This window comes from Lissotriton helveticus, chromosome 3_1 (genome assembly GCF_964261635.1).
Source record: "Lissotriton helveticus chromosome 3_1, aLisHel1.1, whole genome shotgun sequence".
In the NCBI taxonomy this organism is placed as follows: domain Eukaryota; kingdom Metazoa; phylum Chordata; class Amphibia; order Caudata; family Salamandridae; genus Lissotriton; species Lissotriton helveticus.
Genome location: NC_136061.1, coordinates 440,900,613 through 440,920,215, shown reverse-complemented (window position 1 = coordinate 440,920,215; position 19,603 = coordinate 440,900,613).

The following is a 19,603-nucleotide window of genomic DNA, read 5'->3' as shown; positions in this document are numbered from 1 at the left end:
AGTCTTCACAGATCCCGAAGTGTTCTGAAGTCATGGTGCAGAGGTCCAGTAATTATACCCAGTTGTGCCGTAGAAGTGGGGGAGACATAAAAAAAAAGCATTTAAGTGTGCAGAGGTCCTCCCTTCCTGCCCTGGCTCCAGACTCACTCCAGCAGGGTATGCAGCCCTTTGTATGTGGACATAACACAGCCTATTCAGGTATAGGTGTGAGGCTGTGCCCAGCTCCTCCCTCCCATTACCCAGAGTGGCCCATCAAGACACACCTAAGCTAACTTTGTGTGTTGCTGTCTAGAGGGAATACAAAAAAGCCCAGCTGTCCTCCAGCCCAGACTGAACAGAGACAGGAAGCAGGGACCAAATTGCTAAAGTATGTAAATGCCAACTTTCTAAATGCGTCATTTGCTAAACTGTAACTTGAAATCCAACTTCATCATCAGTTGTGATTTTAAATTGTGAGTCCAGTGACACCAAATGTGAAAAGTGTATCTCCTCACAATTGGGAATTACACTTAAAAGATGTAATAAGGTAATCCCAATGTTGTCCTATGGGAGAGGTAGACCTTGCCATAGTGAAAAACGAAACTGGGAGTTTTTCACTAGCAAGACATGTAAAACTTGAAGTACATGTCCTGCCTTTTATGTTTAAAATTGTTTTATTGTTGCCATGGTAGTTGTTAGACATGTGGGTCTCTAGTTGGCAGGTGTAGGTACCACTGTCCAAATAGGGACCCTTGCTTCTGGTCAGGGTAAGGAGGAAAGCCTCTGAGATAACCCCTGCTCACCCTCTAGGTAGCTTGGCACGAGCAGTCTAGGCTAACCAGAGGCAATGTGTAAAGTATTTGTACCAACACTCACAGTAACACAGTGAAAACACCACAAACTGACTCCACAACAGTTTAGAAAAATAAAGGTATTTAATCTAAACTACACAAGACCAAAACGACAAAAACCCAACATAAACAGTTCAAGAATATGGTTTCAAAAGAGTTCTTAAGGTTGCGATAAAAACTCTTCAGGTTGCGATAAAATTCTTCAGGTTGCTATAAAATAATCCACAGTTACGTGAAAAGTTCACAGTTGCGTCACGTTTAGCTCACAGTACCTTTAGTTGCGACAAAGTTACAAGAGCAGAAGCTGGTGCGGTGGAAAACAAGCGATGCATTGCTCCTGAGACCCTGGGGAGGCGTTTGCGACTGCCCCGCTGCAGCAGCGGGCGTGTTGCGACGAATCCGGTCTGTATGGGGAGGAAAGCCACTTGTATGGATTCCGGTGCGTAGGTTCCGAAGGAACTTTGTTCTCGCAAAGGCACGATGCGACGACCTTTGGAGGTGCGACGATCTCCGGGGCGATGATGAGTAGACCAGCGGTGAGCTTCTCTCTCGCAGCTTCTCAATGCGTTGGCTTCAGCGATGACTCTCGAAGCGACGTGATGCAGTCCGCAAGCAGGCGGTGTGGCGATCTCACCCAGCGACGACAGGCTCTGCGACGACGCTCGCAGCGATGTTAGACTACCCGCACCGATCGGGTGCGTCCCGCAAACTAAGGATGCGACGGCTCTGACAGCGGCAACAAGCACTGCGATGATCTCGACCTTCGTAGCGGCGGGAATCTTCTCGCACTGTCGGGGATGCGCCCCGCAGCGAGCAATGCGATAACTTTTCTGTAGCAAAGTCTCTCAAGCTTAGTTTCCAGCTTCCCAGCACAGGTACAACTTCCAGAGGCACCACACATGGGCCAAGCACTCTAGGAAGGATAGAACTCTCTTAGTAGAGCTCAGGGGAAGCTGAGGGTGAAGACCTTTTGTTCCTGGGACTTCAGAACAGGGAGCCAGCTCTTCTCAGGCCCTTGGAGATTCCTTCAAGCAAGGGGACACAGCACAAAGCAAAGTCCTTCCCCTCTCCTTGGCAGCAAAGCAATAGCAGGGCAATCCAGCACAGCAACAGCTGGACAATCTTCCTTCTTCAGTTTCAGCTTTCTCCTTGGCAGAGGTTCCTTCTTGATTCCAGGATAATCTAATTTTCTGTTGTCAGGGGTCCTGTACTTATACCCCTAAAAGTCTTTGTTCTCTTTGTGCAAGTGGGCCCTGAGCCCGGTCTGAACCAGTTCTGAGTGTTGCTTGAGCACTTTGTTTTCCTGGCTTCTCCTTTCCTTTCAGAGTGAGGGGAGGGTCGGCAGCCGCCCAGCAAGAGGAGGAGCCAGCATTGTGGAAGGCAGGCACAGCCCTATTCAGGCCCAGGTGCTATCTCCTCCCACCACTCAAGTTGCAAATGCAGTCATTCAGCCTAGGGCTGACTCAGCCAGCCTCCTGGGGAATCCCCAGCCCCTGTCACTCTCAAACTAGACAGTCAATACACAAACAGGCCAAGGCACACAGAAGGGTCAGACAAGAGAACAGCAACTTTCTAAAAGTGCTGTTCTCAAAAACAGGATTTAAAAACAACTTTCCTAAAAGATGTGTTATTAAATTCTGAGTTCATGGATACTAGACTCTTATGTCCTATCTTGTTCCTATGAGAAGAAATGCTGTTAGCTACTGTAGCCATCATCCCCCATGTTAATCTATGGAGCAACATAGCCTTACAATAGTGAAAAACGAAAACGGCTGCCATTCACTACCAGATCATGCCACCTGCACCAGTACATGCTCTACCTTTCACATACACTGCACCCTGCCCAGGGGGTACCTTGGGCCTTCCATAGGGGTGACCAATATGCACAAAAAGGGAAGGGTTAGGCCTGGTCAGTGGGGACACTGACCAGGAGGACATGGCAGTTCACAGACTGCATGCAGGCACTGCGGTGGCAGGCCTGAGACACCAATTTAGGGCTACTCATGTGGGTGGCACAATCAGTGCTGCAGGCCCACTAGTAGGATTTGTCATCACCAGCCCTGGCACATCCAGTGCACTTTACTAGGGACTTTAAGGTGATACAAATATGCCAATCATGTATATCCAATCATAATAACAATTTACATAGGGAGCACTTACACCCTGGCACTGATCAGCAGTGGCAGAGTGTCCAAAGCATCTAAACCAGCAACAACGAAATCCAGCACAGCATCAAAAATACAGGAGGTAGAGGCAAAAACATAGGGGAGAACCACACCAAAGATGCCAGGTCTAACACGTGTCCCCTCCAGCTGAAATTGGGGAGAACTACCCACCCACTTGGGAGTTCTCTTCACTAAGGCGGAAAAATCTGAACAGACCATCAGCATTGGCGTGTTCTGTACCAAGGCGGTGTTCCACTGTAAAGCCCATTCCCTGTAGGGAGATGGACCACCTGATAAGTTTTGGGTTCTCACCCCTCATCTGCATTAACCATCTGAGGGGCCTGTGGTCTGTCTGAACACTGAAGTGGGTCCCAAACAGGTAGGGCCTCAGCTTCTTCAGAGCCCAGACCACAGCAAAAGCTCCACCCGGTTCCAGCGGCGAGGGGTAGGTGCGTGAAGTGCAGCTGAGGGACTACCAACCTTGCGGTGGAAGATCTACCTGAAGCTTTACCCGCTGGATACTGTCACTATCTGACTGTTAATAATTTTAGGTATTGGCAGTCACAATAGAAGAAGGGTAATATAGTATTGTTCTCCCTTCACCCCTAAGTGTTGTAGCCACATCAGCATACATACATTACACTTTAGGGTATTAGAGTAGCCAGTATTGTTCATCTTTAGATCCTTGCTAATAGTCATCTGGGTCCTGAAGAATCGCTTGTTAAATTTACATTAGCGAGAAACATGTTGACCGGACTATAACAAATTCTGGAGGATTTCTGGAAACATAATTTTCCAGCACTCTCCTCTAGAAAACGGTTTTTAATTAAAGCAGTGGACCTTCTGAATAAAGTATTCCCGGCACCATTAGCTTTATTTTAATTCACAACCCCACGTCTACCCTTTATTCTGGCCCCATACCCGCACTTCATCTATACCGCTGTTGGTAAAAGATCTCCGCCAAAGAGCCCCTCTTTGAGGTGTTGCCCGTAGGGTATTGCACCTCCGACCCAACGAGGAGCAGGCCCAAATGATGAAGCATGACACCTGAAAGGGTGTGTGAGGGCATTAAATCCAACAAAATTGATTCCCAGGGTTACCTTGCAGTCACCCTGCCTTAATCACTCGCATCACAGACTGTACTAATCCCTCCCCTCTCTCTCTAGGAACAGCACGGCATTGTTTTTAAAAGACGTATCCTTTTGGGCACGCTGTGACTGGAACTTCTACTCGGTTTGAGTAGTAATAGCCCATTACTCCTCCTTCTTTGATACCACACAGCAAAAGCTTCCCTTTCAATCACACTCCACCTCTGTTCCCTGGGGAGTAGCCTCCTACTAATGAAAGCTACTGGCTGGTCTCCACCATCCTCAGTGATCTGTGAGAGTACTGCTCCCACACCATGCTCTGAAGCGTCTGTCTGCACTATGAACTCACTGGAAAAGTCAGGTGCCTTGAGCACCGGTGCTGTGCACATAGCAGTCTTCATGGCATCAAAAGCAGTTTGGCATGCTTTGGTCCAGTCCACTCTTTTGGGCAACTTCTTAGAAGTGAGTTCTGTCTAGGGGGCAACGATGGTGCCATACCCCTTGACAAACCGTCTGTAATACCCGGTGAGACCCAAAAAGGCTCTCACCTCTGTCTGTGTCTTGGGGGGCTCCCAAGCCAGAATGGTATCAATCTTTGCTTTTAGGGGCGCCACCTGGCTGCTCCCCACCTGGTGTCCCAAATACACCACAGATCCCTGCCCTATCTGGCACTTGCTGGCCTTGATAGTGAGGCCTGCCCTTTGCAGAGCCTTCAATACTTCACAGAGGTGTTGCAGGTGTTCCTCCCACGTGGAGCTGAACACCGCAATGTCATCCAGGTAGGCGGTGCTGAATTCCTCCAGCCCCGCCAGTACCTGGTTAACCAGTCTCTGGAAGGTGGCAGGGGCATTCTTCAATCCAAAGGGCATGACTCGGAACTGGAAGTGCCCCTCTGGCATTGAGAATGCAGACCTCTCTTTGGCCCCCTCAGTTAAGGCAATCTGCCAGTACCCAGAAGTCAAATCAAATGTACTGAGGTACTGGGCAGCTCCCAACCGATCCACAAGCTCATCAGCTCTGGGGATGGGGTGTGCGTCAGTCTTCGTGACCGCATTGAGCTCACGGTAGTCCACCTAAAACCTGAGTTCTGGAGTGGCACCGGGCGCACAGCTTTTGGCACTAAGACCACTGGGCTAGCCCAGGGGCTGCTGGAGGGCTCAATTACCCCTAGCGCCAACATCTTGGAAACCTCTTCCTTGCTGCTGGCCCTGACCTTGTCAGCTACCCTGTAAAATTTTTGTTTCACAGGGAAACTATCTCCATGGTTCACATCATGGACGCACCAATGGGTGATACCGGGGGTCAGGGAGAACAGGGGGGCAAACTGACCCAGCACCTGGCGACAGTCCCTCTGCTGTTCTGGGGTCAGGGTGGGTGAGAGGACCACTCCATCCACTGACCCGTCTTGCTCCTTAGCTGCCAGGAGGTCAGGGAGAGGATCACTATCCTCTTCCCCTCCAGCATTTGTAGCCATGAGCATTGTCACTTCAGACCTCTCAAAGTGTGGCTTGACCCTGCAGGACCCTCAGGGGTTGCCTGGGGGTCCTCAGATTAACCAGGTAGGTTACTTCACTTTTCCTTTCCACCACCTCATATGGCCCAGTCCACTTGTCTTGGAGCGCACATGGCTCCATTGGGGCCTCACCCACACTTTCTGCCCAGGTTGAAATTTGACCAGAGTGGTATTCTGGTCGTACCATCCTTTCATTTCTTTCTGGCTAGCTTCCAGGTTCTCCTGAGCGAGCTTCCTGAAGCATTGTGTCTGGTTGCGAATGGCCAACACATAGCTGAACACATCCTGGGATGTCTCCCACCCCTCCTTCACCAGTGCGAGAGGTCCTCTAACAGGGTGGCCATACAGGAGTTCAAAGGGACTGAACTGAGGACTTCTGAGGCACCTCCCAGTAGGCAAACAACAGGCATGGTAACAAGACGTTCCACTTACGTCTCATGGGCTCTTCAAGGTCCATAATCATACCCTTCATGGTGCAGTTGAACCTTTCAACCAACCCATTTCCTTGAGGGTGGCAAGGAGTGGTGAACTTATAAGTTACCCCACACTCCTCCCACAGAGACTTCATGTACCTAGAGATGAAGTTGGTACCCCGGTCGGAGACCACCTCTCTGGGGAACCCCACATGGGAAAAGATCCCCATCAATGCCCGGCCCACCACGGGGGCTGTGATTGTCCTGAGAGGGACTGCTTCCGGGTACCGGGTGGCATGGTCCACCAAGACCAGGATGAACCTATTGCCTAAGGCTGTCTTGGGGTCCAGGGGCCCCACAATGTCTATTCCCACCCGCTCGAAAGGGGTGCTCACCACAGGGAAGGGATGGAGGGGTGCCTTGCACTTCACTCCAGTCTTGCCACTGGCCTGACATGTTTGGCAAGACCTACAGAAGGAACCAACGTGCTTCCTCATCTGGGGCCAGTGGAAGTGGGTGACAAGCCGGTGTAGGGTCTTGTCTTGCCCCAGATGTCCTGCGAGAGGCACGTCATGAGCCAGACCCAGTAGGAAGTTCCTGAAGTGCTCGGGTACCACCAGTACACGGGCTGCACCGGGCTCAGCAAACTTAGGCTCGCTATATAATAAGTCATCGTCTCAGTAGATGAAGTGATCTCTGGCCGCTCCACCTGCTGCCTGGTCTGCAGCCTGTTGCCGCAGACCCACGAGGATCGGGCATTCTTTCTGCTCCTGGCAGAATTCCTCCCTGGAGGGCCCACCCTCTTGCTGCCAATGGGTCAGCTCAGGTAGGTCACCCAGTTCGGCTACCTGCTCCACTGTAGGTTACAGGGCCTCCCCCCAGGATCTGCTTCCTCCTGGACCGTGGGAACGGATGGGGCTGGTTTCCCGTGCCCTCTGCCCTGTCCTCTCCTGGCAGGTCTCTGGGCCACTGTTTCAGGCTCCAGTTATGCTGAATCACCCCTACTGGCTGTCATAACACTCGTGGTCACACAGATCCACGCAGGCAACCCCAACATCTCCAAGTGAGTTCGGTGTTCTACATCTTTCCATGAAGAACTCTCCAGGTCATTACCTAGCAGACAGCTCACAGGCAAGGCATCACTGACAACAACTTCCAAAAAACCAGAGACTCCCCCCCACTCAAAGGGAAAACGTGCCACTTTGCAGAGGCGCACTGAACTGTCAGCTGCTACTACAGGGCGGAGTACATTAGGGAGACACTGCTCTTCAGACACCCACTGACACCTCACGGATGTCACGCTGGCCCCCGTGTCTCTCAGAGCCTCTATCTCCCTCCCATTGACGGGCACCTTCTGCCCATATTTCTTAGTGTTCATGGGCAGTAAGGTTTCCTGGACCATCTCTTGGTCTCCTAAAGAGACAAGGGACATAACTGCTAGCCCCACCTCCCCACTAGAAACCAAATCCCCTCCCAAAGCTACACTCGCTAACCCTGGAGCTGGAGCACCAGTGGGTTCTGGGGGTCTCTTGGGGCACCGGCTGATAACATGTCCCACCTCATTGCAGTGAAAGCAGGTAGGTGGGTCCCTGTTGCCCCTGGGATCTCTGTTGCCCCGACAGCCCTTAGGGGCCATGGTTGCCTAGTTTTTGGTGGTTGGGATTCCTTCTCTTGGGAATTATTTTGGGGCCCTGGTGTGGACTCCTTTTGATTGCCCTTGTCCCCCCCTCTCTTCTGCTGGGGACCCTGCCCACCTTTGGCTGTGGTACCCACAATTCCTCTGTGGACCCTGGTACTGGTCCAGCGGTCCGCCTCCTTAGCAAGCTCAATGGGGTCTGTCAGCTTGCTGTCTAAAAGATGCTGGCGCAGCTCTGGAACACAAAGACTACTCAAGTGCTCCCAACTGATCAAATGCAACAACCCCTTAAAATCAGTTACTTTGCTGCCCTTCATCCAACCCTCCTGTGCACGCGAATACAAATTCACACACTCCATCCAAGTTTCAGATTCCTTCTTCTTAGAATTTCTAAACTGCAGTCTGTACTGCTCTGGAGTAAGTCCATACCTGAGACATAGGGCCTCCTTCATATTGGGGTAGGTCATGGCACCTGCTAATTCTAAGGGCTCTAGAGCACTCCTCCCAGAAGCCTCAAAATGTTTCCACAGGCCCGCCCCCCAATGTGGTTCAGGCACACCATTCATTCTCAATGCAATCTCATAGGAAGTAAACCAGGCATAAATATCCTCACTCCTATTCTAATTCTGTACCAGATCCTTGGGAATATATACTTTACCTCCATGCACTGGCTCCGCGCTGCCACCATTTGAACTGGCCTCCACCTCCTTGGCTTTAAGATCCAGTTCTCTCATGCTCAACTCATGAGCCAAAAGCAATTTCTTTTCCTCCAGGGCACGGGCATTTTTCTTGTCTTCCGCTGCCCTTTCTTTCTCAATTTCCAACTGCTTCATTTTCAACTTCAGGACTTCTAAGTCATGTTCTCTCACTCTTTGATTCTCCTCTAACTCCTCTTGGGTGAAACCCCTACCGGAATGGTTACTGCCAGCCCCTGAGCCTACTCTCCCCACGGGCAGATCAGTGATTTGAAAACCATTCCCTGTATTCACTTCATCATTTCCCTCTTGTGCCTCTCAATGGGCCTTCAAGATTCTCTGCAGCTCATCCTTCCTGTAGCCGCTTTTTATGGGGCACTCAAACTCGTGGCAGAATTTCCTAAGTTCCTCAACTTTGTAGGAATACAAATCCTCAATGACAAATTACAACTCTCCTTCTGCCTCTTTGCTGGGTGCCTTCCCATTCTCAGACACGATGCTTGGAAGAGTTACTCAAAAATAGAATCAAAAATCAAAAACCAGTAGTATGCGGTGGCGTAGTGGTCTGCACTCACTAGTGATGTACACCAATCACTGTGGGTCAGTACAAATACAAGTTCAATTTCCCACCGCTGACCAACAATGTTAGAAATGGGGGTCTCTAGTTGGCAGGGGTAGGTACCACTGTCCAAATAGGGACCCTTGCTTCTAGTCAGGGTAAGGAGAAAACCCTCTGAGATAACCCGTGCTGCTCACCCTCTAGGTAGCTTGCCACGAGCAGTCTAGGCTAACCAGAGGCAATGTGTAAAGTATTTGTACCAACACTCACAGTAACACAGTGAAAACACCACAAACTGACTCCACAACAGTTTAGAAAAATAAAGGTATTTAATCTAAACTACAGAAGACCAAAACGACAAAAACCCAACATACACAGTTCAAGAATATGGTTTCAAAAGAGTTCTTAAGGTTGCGATAAAAATTCTTCAGGTTGCGATAAAATTCTCCAGGTTGCGATAAAATAATCCACAGTTACGTGAAAAGTTCACAGTTGCGTCACTTTTAGCTCACAGTACCTTTAGTTGCGACAAAGTTCCAAGAGCAGAAGCTGGTGCGGTGGAAAACAAGCGATGCGTTGCTCCTGAGACCCTGGGGAGGCGTTAGCACCGGGCGTGTTGCGACGAATCCGGTCTATATGGGGAGGTCGGCCACTTGTATGGATTCCGGTGCGTAGGTTGCGTAGGAAGTTTGTTCTCGCAAAGGCACGATGCAACGATCTTTGGAGGTGCGACGATCTCCGGGGACGATGCGCGGACCAGCGGTGATCTTCTCTCTCGCAGCTCCTCGATGCGTTGGCTTCGGCGATGACTCTCGCAGTGACGTGATGCAGTCCGCAAGCAGGCGGTGCGGCGATCTCACCCAGCGACGACAGGCTCTGCGACGACACTCGCAGCGATGTTAGACTTCCCGCACCGATCGGGTGCGTCCCGCAAACGAAGGATGCGACGGCTCTGAAAGCGGCAACAGGCGCTGCGACGATCTCGACCTTCTTAGCGGCGGGAATCTTCTCGCCCTGTCGGGGATGCGCTCCGCAGCGAGCGATGCGATAACTTTTCTGTAGCAAAGTCTCTCAAGCTTAGTTTCCAGCTTCCCAGCACCGGTACAACTTCCAGAGGCCCACACATGGGCCAAGCACTCCAGGAAGGACAGAACTCTCTCAGTAGAGCTCAGGGGAAGCTGGGGGTGAAGTCCTTTTGTTCCTGGGACTTCAGAACAGGGAGCCAGCTCTTCTCAGGCCCTTGGAGATTCATTCAAGCAAAGAGATACAGCACAAAGCAAAGTCCTTCCCCTCTCCTTGGCAGCAAAGCAACAGCAGGGCAATCCAGCAGAGCAACAGCTGGACAATCTTCCTTCTTCAGTTTCAGCTTTCTCCTTGGCAGAAGTTCCTTCTCGATTCCAGGATAATCTAATTTTCTGTTGTCAGGGGTCCTGTTATTATACCCCTAATAGTCTTTGTTCTCTTTGTGCAAGTGGGCCCTGAGCCCGGTCTGAACCAGTTCTGGGTGTTGCTTGAGCACTTTGTTTTCCTGGCTTCTTCTTTCCTTTCAGAGTGGGGGGCAGGGTCGTCAGCCACCCAGCAGGAGGTGGAGCCAGCATTGTGGAAGGCAGGCACAGCCCTATACAGGCCCAGGTGCTATCTCCTCCCACCACGCAATTTGCAAATGCAGTCATTCAGCCTAGGGCTGACTCAGCCAGCCTCCTCGGGAATCCCCAGCCCCTGTCACTCTCAAACCAGACAGTCAATACACAAACAGGCCAAGGCACACAGAAGGGTCAGACAAGAGAACAGCAACTTTCTAAAAGTGCTGTTCTCAAACACAGGATTTAAAAACAACCTTTCCCAAAAGATGTGTTATTAAATTCTGAGTTCATGGATACTAGACTCGTATGTCCTATCTTGTTCCTATGAGAAGAAATGCTGGTAGCCACTGTAGCCAGCATCCCCCATGTTAATCTATGGAGCAAGATAGCCTTACAATAGTGAAAAACGAAAATGGCTGCCATTCACTACCAGATCATGTCACCTGCACCAGTACATGCTCTACCTTTCACATACACTGCACCCTGCCCAGGGGGGTACCTTGGGACTTCCATAGGGGTGACCAATGTGCACAAAAAAAGGAAGGGTTAGGCCTGGTCAGTGGGAACACTGACCAGGAGGACATGGCAGTTCACAGGCTGCATGCAGGCACTGCGGTGGCAGGCCTGAGACACCAATTTAGGGCTACTCATGTGGGTGGCACAATCAGTGCTGCAGGACCACTGGTAGGATTTGTCATCACCAGCCCTGGCACACCCAGTGCACTTTACTATGGATTTTATGGTGATACAAATATGCCAATCATGTATATCCAATCATAATAACAATGTACATAGGGAGCACTTACACCCTGGCACTGATCAGCAGTGGCAGAGTGTCCAAAGCATCTAAACCAGCAAAAACGAAATCCAGCACAGCATAAAAAATACACGAGGTAGAGGCAAAAATATATGGGAGAACCACGCCAAAGATGCCAGGTCTAACAGTAGTATTGCAAGGCTTTGTATAGTCCGACTCAACATTAACATTCGGCCTTATCGGATATGACGCAACATTTATTACAGTAAAATCAAAAGGTAAAATGTAACAAAAGTCACAGCTCCCTTCCCTCCCTCGCCCTCCCCCCTCGGGTGCCTGCATATCCTCTTTTCCTGATCCTTCCTGTTAACCTTCCTTGCCTCCTGGGTCTTCTGGTGTGTCTATTGGTTGGGGGACTTCTGTTAGTCTTAATAGTCTAAGATAGCTTGGACAGGTACGCTCAGTGAAGTCTTGTGATAAGAGTGTTATAAATGGGTGCCAAATCTGCTGGAAAGTGTCTCCCTCTGACCTGAGGGTTGAGTAGAGGCACTCCATATTCAGTAGGCCCCATATCCGGTGTAGCCAGATGAGTCTTGTCGGGAATCTATTGCTGCTACAACTTGATGTGCTCCTCTGAGTGCTAGGATTATATGTCTACCTCTTCTTGATGTGAGTGGGTAAGTGAGTGGATTGGGGAGGCCTATAGTTTTTTATGAAGGGAATATGGGGAGCTGGGTCGTGAAATGTGTATCTCTCTCGGTTAGGATTTCCTCCCAAAAGTTTTGGGCAATTCCAGAGTATGTGTGTTAGTGTCCCTGTCAATGTGTTGCACCTCCAACAGTTCTTGTCTCGGTGGGGTAAATTTTGTGTAGACGGGCTGGGGTCAGACACAAATAAGAGACTATCTTTACTGCTGTTGCAGTTCTGGATGTATTGGGGGCTGAAGTGAATTTCTCTCCACTCTAGGTCAGTTTCCTCCCTTGCTCCCACTTCCAGCGTTGTTGAGCTGCAGATTTCATCTGTACCTTGGGCCCATTAGGATTTTATATAAATCAGTGACTAGTCATTTGTCTGAGGTTCTGCTGAGGAGCCATTTCTCAAAGGTGGTTAAACATCTCTGTGCAGCTTCTCTAGTCTCTTGGTTCATCGCCCAGTGTCTAATTAGTGTGTAATGAAATCTTTCTTCCACGGGAAGCACGCCATCTGCCCTCAGGGATTTAAATACAAAGGGACCTTTTTTTATCAAATAGATGACCTATTGATCTGCATTCTGTTTTTTCCAAACCTTGAACTCCTTGCGGTTCATTCCCCGCATGAAGGCTGGATTCCCCACTATATGGGTCAGATGGTACAGGAATGATGTAAGGCCCCTACCCGTTCCCAATGAGTCCCAGACCCCAGGTGTAGGGGGAGTAATTGCTGATAGGTAGAGGCTGGAGCGACTGGTCTTTTCTAAGAAAGGGATCTTCCACATTGGGGAGCCTGCCAGCACTCTGCCCATGAATAGCTACTTTTTCTCTGACTCTGAGTGGGACCATTCCACCATGAATCTGAGTTTGGTCACTTGGAAATAGTTCATTATGGATGGTACTCCTAAGCCTACTTCTATTGGATCTCATATGCTTAGCTCTCTTCACATGCAGGGCCTTTTATTTGCCCATATGAAAGAGTGAAAGGCCCTCTGCAAGTCTCAAAGTGCTCCCTGTGGGGGCCAAAGAGGTAGGGTCAAAAACACATATAATATTCTCGGCAGAGCCGTAATTTTTAGGGCAACATGTCCTGACATTTAAATACATTGCACCCTTCTTTGTGGGTGATAGAGGGCCTACCTTAGGGGTGGGTATATGTATAGAAAGGGAAGATTTAGGCCAGGCAAGATGTTTATCTTGTCAGGTGAAAGTGTCAGTGTACAACTGCACAAACAGGCTCCGCAATGGTGGCTTTGAGGGCTACTTAAGCTGGTTGGACAATCAGTGCTGCAGACCCACCATTAGCTTTTAATTTACAGACCCTAGGCACATGTAGTGTACTTTACTGGAGACTTATAAGTAATTGAAATATGTCAATTAGCATTACGCCAATATTACCATGTTTAGGGGAGAGAGAACAAACACTTTAGCACTGGTCAGCAGTGGTAATGTGCACAGAGTCCTAAAGCCAGCAACAACTATGTCAGAAAATGGATGGAGCCAGGTAGGGGAAGACCACTCTAAGGCTGTCAGATCTAACAGTTTACTACTGAAACGACTTCCTAAATTACTACAGCTAACTCCATTTTTAATACTTGTAAGAACAAGGTTCATTATGAAAAAAAGAAGGCTATTAGAGTCCTGATTACACTGTAGCTAGCACTTTTCTTCAGTCTCAGTGGGGCAGTGGTTATTCTGAAGTTCTCTGGTGAATGCCTGCTGTTTTCCTTTGGAGTACGAGTATCACGGATACCACTTCATTGCTCATCTGATGCCATGTTCTTGGGTCTTGCCTTGTCAAGGAGTTGAGTGGTCGGCAATCAAGACTCACTTTCAGAGGTGATGAACGTTTGAAACTCTGCTGAACTGCTACAAAAACGAATTGCACTTAATAAAGGCCACTGTCTGGTCAGAGCTATATGTTTTCATAAGCAGTAGTCTTTGTTACTAAGATGCACGTGAAAAAAGTACCAAAAGTCTCAGTCCTATAATAAATTTAACTCGGGGGGTGGGGGGCTGTGGGCTCTTATAGCTTATGAAGAGAGTTCGACCTTGACCTTGTATCCTATGGTTTCTATCTAGTTTGAAAATGTTGTTAGCAGACATGAGGTCCATGCTTCGCACAGTGGGTTGTTAGCCAGAATGTTATAACGCATTTTTACTGGCTATGGTCAATATGCGTTATGTCCTAGTTTCTCCAGGGCCCTGGAATTAAGCAAGTTCAGTAGGCTTGAGCAAAAAATGTCATGCTCTTGCCAAACTCAACTTAGCCACCACCCGAAGTAGAACTGGGATTCTAACACAAACTGACGTGTGAGTTACTGGTTGTCATAGTGACTTCAGTAAATAACGTGTCAGGTATTTGGGCCCAGTATTGGGGAGTGGAAGGGATTCATACACAGATTAGAGGACCAGTAGGGTATCAAACTGGTTTCTGAGTTAATCCAGTGTGCCATGTGGATTATGGGAAAGGCGATAGGACCCCATAGTTGTCCATCAAGAACAAAACTGCTTTGGGTTAAAGTGCTATTGAAACTTTAAACCATTACACCTCTAAAACGGCAAGTTGTTGAAAGATATTTTCAACGGGTCAGTGCTCACTGTGGCTAGGTTTAGCCAAAAGAAACACACCACAGAAGTGAATGGTGAAAGGCTACAGACTCCATAATGTTCCTCTCCCTTAAAGGGACTGATACAGGCTCCTTTAAAGGGTATTCTTTTCATCTTGAGGACACACTCCATTAGATCTTTTATTTACCACCTCTGGCAGCTCTTATCCGCAGCTTTAGGTTTGAGGTGACATCATACTCTGATGATACTCATACATGTCTTACAGACGGATGCATTTATGTTTTTTAGACTCTGGGAGCTTAAGTGATTAGCCCAGAATCACAGGATGTTTGAGGCTCCCGCCAGGCTCGAACCTGGTTCTTCAGTTTCCAAATCGATTGCTCTACCCCTTGCCACATTAACGTCCCACCTTGCAGAATCGCCTCCACCTGCAGCTTCGTTCAGAGAAATCGGTTCTTTATTCCAAAAGAGGTTGAAAACATGGCTCTTTCTGTTGGTCCTCATCTATGCTCTGACCATCAGTGCCGGGTTGCCTTTATGGTAACTGTTTTGCTCTTTACAAATATGTATCATTTATTTAATGCGATTTTATTTAGCGCGAACTTTACCTCAAGTTGTCAGAGCGCTTTACATAAGAACCAGTTTCAATACATAAGGACTTCGGATTACGTGCGTTACTAAAAAGATACAAGCAGAAAAAATTGCAAATGTATAATTTGTAAAGTCACACAAGGAAGAGAGTGACTCAAGGAAGCGATACAAATGGAAAAACTCTAAGCGTCACATAGGAATGGTAAAGAATACAATGGTCTACAGCATATACTAGTGATTAGAGTTATCTCTATATACATATATACAAATAGTAGAATTGGGTGGGAGTAGGGAGGGTGGGAGGCAGGGCCGGACTGGGAACCAAAACCGGCCCTGGCAAAGTGCTCGGCCAGCCCCCCCTCCTCCCCCTGGGGAGGGAATCAGCGGCCCAGTGTCGCAAGGGCACCGCCATCTTAGGGTCAGGCGACGGACCGCAGGGTGTCCCTGCCAGGTAAGCCTCTCACCGAAGAGCAGGGAGCGCTTCTCCACACCTGCGCTGGAAACCTGCTCACCTTGGGTGCGAGAGTCGGCAAGGAGAAACCCAGGTCCAGGGAGCGCCGTCCTCACCAGATCCAATGCTCGGGGTCGATTGGCAGCTGCCATTTTAGCCCGTGGCCCGAGAGCCTCATGGGGCTGGGACGGGGACACTCATGCCGATGGAAGAGCAGGTAAGCCCCACCAGACTGTGCGCTACATGTTCCGCAGAGGAAAGCCGAGTGTGCTATTTTTAGTCAACAGCAGAGAGGGAGGAGTAGGTTGAACGTGGAGGAGGGTTAGGTAGGAGGTGTAGGCTCACCAGCACGCACAATTGTACACTATCCCAGGCATGTCCTTGCAGGTGCAGCTCCAGCTTCTCAGGTTCGTTCTAGGGCTGCTAGTTGCAGATCCTCATGGCTCTTTGGGCAGACTCACTGATGGCATTATCCTCAATGCAGGTTTTGTCAGCTGGACCATGTGTTTACCCAGGGGCAGAGCTTGGTCAGTAAGATTGGGGGGGGGGGGTGAGCTTCTGATTTTCTAACAATCACGCTGGTATATAATGTAAAAATAAATTAGATCTGGGCTGGGAGCATGAGAGGGGCTTAAGGGGCAGTGGACAGGAAGAGGAAGGCAGATTGGTAGGGGCACCAAATGACGGAGAACACAGTATTTTGTAAACTTGCCAGCATTTTTGTACTCTTTCAAAACAAAGAAAGGGAGAGAGTGTGTGTGTGCACATTTGTCTGTGGTATATAAAAATTCCTACTGAAATTTGTTGTACATTAGATTATCTCCTTGCATCTGCTCAGCCTGTATGAATGTGATGTCAGTGTAGAATGTTGAATGTTGGATGACAGAGTGAATAGAATGTTAGGGTGCATGGTGTGTATGTGGAATGACAGTTGAAGAGAGTGGGCTGAGCAGTGGAATGACAGTTGAAGAGAGTGGGCTGAGCAGTGACCATCCTGTTCCTGGTGGGGTTATCTTCATTATATCTTATAACTATATTACTTGAATAAAGGAACATCAAGAAACTAAATGACTATCCATCATTTTATATATACGACAAAATTCAACAGACACCACACCATACCTGACTAAAAGCACCTGTCCCCAACTATTTAGCAAAAAAACGATTTATTAGGGGGTGAAACACCCCAAACTTCCCTCCAGAAGCTACGCCCTTGTGTTAAACCTTATGCTCAGACAGCGTCTTTCATCTCCAATCAGTTGAAATATTCAAATGTTTGCCTCAGAACATCATGCAAGCACTGATCACCAGCAAGAGAGACTACGGCAATGGTCTCTATGCTGAAATCTCCAATTAACTCTTACACAGACTCCAGACCATCCAGAACACCGCTGCAAGACTAATACTCGACCTCCCATGCCACACCTCAGGAAGCCTCACTGGCTCCCCATTCACAAGCGCAGCCAATTCAAACTTCTCATGCACACATACAAATCCCCACACAACACGGGACCAGAATACCTGAACATCCGTTTACACTTTCACTAACCCACCAGACAACTAAGCTCTGCGTCACTCTTACTCACACACATTCCCTGAATCCGCAAAAGCAAAACTGGAGGTAGCTCATTCTCCTACATCTCACTCAAGACATGGAAATACCTTCCTCAACACATTGGAGTCTCCTCCTCACTTCTTGAGTTCCGCAAGTAGCTGAAGACCAAGCTCTTCGAGTAAGCACGTTGGGGACCACAAACCTACACACCTGCCCAAGTGCCTGGGTACCCTCTTGGGCGATTAGTGCATTATACAAATGAATATAACATAATATAACATAACAAAATGTTTCTAGTCAGGCACAGCAGGAGGGCTTCTCATTAATCCTGATTTATTTGCATATTTACAGACAAACCATGGTTATCATAGTTTATACACACTAATCTATAGATGACCATGATTTAACTTTGTTTCTGACCATGTATTAGGTCACATCAAGCCTCTCCGGTGGAACTACTACATGGAGTGTCTTGGATCTAGTATCATCCTCCAGAGGGTGTAAATTGAGGCCCATGATAGGGATCAAATACCTAATTAAAAAGGTATAGCACTATCACATTTTATATCTCCAGCTGCTCAGGGCAGAGAGCCCTTTCATATGACTTTTCAAAGACTTATAATACAGATGAGAGAGGGCAGCAAAAAGAAGCATTTGAAATGCAATAGGTCTCGCATTTATGAGAGTTTGAGTTATTGGCATTGTATTTGACAGTAGTCTAAAGTCTCGCAAATGCAAGACCTATTCCATTGCAAATATTTATTTTTGTAAAAATGCCTCATGCAGCTCTTTCACGTTAATGGCAGCTGCACCCTTTTCTTTAGACGAGCCGCGTCTGAAGAAAGGGGTGCAGCCACCATTAAAATGAAAGCACGGTATGGGACGCTTTTACAAAAAAAGGCATTTGTTTGTCCAGCTGACATACAAATGCTTTTTTTTGTAAGTCGGAGTAACCCATGCCGCGGTTTCACTTTAATAGCGCTGCAGAACTTTCTTTAGATGTGGCTCGTCTAAGGAAAGGGGCGTGGCCGCCATTAACGTGAAAGTGTAGTATGGGACACCCATAAACAACAACAACATAAAAGTGAATAAATAGAAAAAAAAACATGTGGCCGCGTTCTGTGCCACCAATAAACCAAAGGCGCGGCTGCCACTGGTGTGCCGTGCCATAAAAAAAAAAATCATTATGAGAGAGCGTGTCTTGCCTGCAACAGCAGGCATGTGAAAACAATTTAACAAAATAGTGCTCGGAGGCTGTAATTAATGCCTTCCGAGTAACAACATACATAAGAGGGTCAGTCCTTATGGGAGGTTACAAGACGGGACAAGGCAGTACTAAGGAGGTACTATTAAGCCTATTGATCAATGAAAAGCCACAGTTTACAAAGGACAATGACACAAGCCAATGAAAAATATGGGTGGAGAGTGGGCAGAGCTTCAAGTCCATACCTGAATACAGCATGCCTCGCAGAGCAGCTCATGCGCTGCCCTGGCTCGACCTAAAAATGGCCAAGGTTACGTGGATTGGAAAACTAGAGGTCAGATAGTGCACTGAACTACCATGGCATCCAACCTGGGTTACAGTAAAAAAAAATAAGAAGCCATTTCTAGTCTCCTGGTGGACTGCAGCTCAAACACTAAACAGATGTTAAACTGCATAGGGCCACTCACCAGGCACAACCCGAAGGAGCAGCGTCAGGTACAGGAAAGCTGGCATAGCCTTAACACTGATGTAGCGAACTATCTTAATACATTTGAAACATATTACCCTCAGCAGGTAAAATGATATTGCCTCTTTAGAGGCTCTTAACTGAGGCTCAGGCCCGTAATTTTAGCAGACAGAGTTTAAAGACCAGGGTAGCGCTTAACAGCAGACTATAATAGTACAGTACTCACTGCATACTGTTTACTGAATACAAAATAGAGGGAACCAGACTGCGGAGGATTCTGTTTGTCACCGTGCCTAGATTGCTAATATACCGTAGCCCAGAGACTAGCCTTAAAATGACAGAGCAGAAGGTCTATATAAGCCACTATTGGCCCTCTGCCACTCTGCTGTCTTCAGTGGAGATCCCAATGTTCTAATATTTTAAAACTGTAAATAGCTGACCACTTGATGTGTAGGATTGAGGCTGTCCTCTGTCTGGGCCCAAGCTTGTCTCCATCTAGGAGGACAAACTCAATTTTAAAGCAGGAGCTTTAGAAGGACATCTAGTGTTGAATGGTGTTTGTGCAAAGCTGTACAGGATGGATATTGGAAACAGATAAGTCCTTAACATACACTTAAGTGCACTGTAATGCAGTGTGATAATTAACGAATAGGACCCAAGGGACTCATTGTAGAGATGAATGCCACAAGTCTGAGAATGGTTCCCTGAGTCGGCGGTTTCACTGGGAGAGGATTTGGCAGAGAGCATTTGAATGTTTTATGTCTCTGTGAGGAAGGATTAGTACAAGTTGAGGACTTCATTGAGGAGACCATGCAGAAGGTCATGATATGGAGCAGA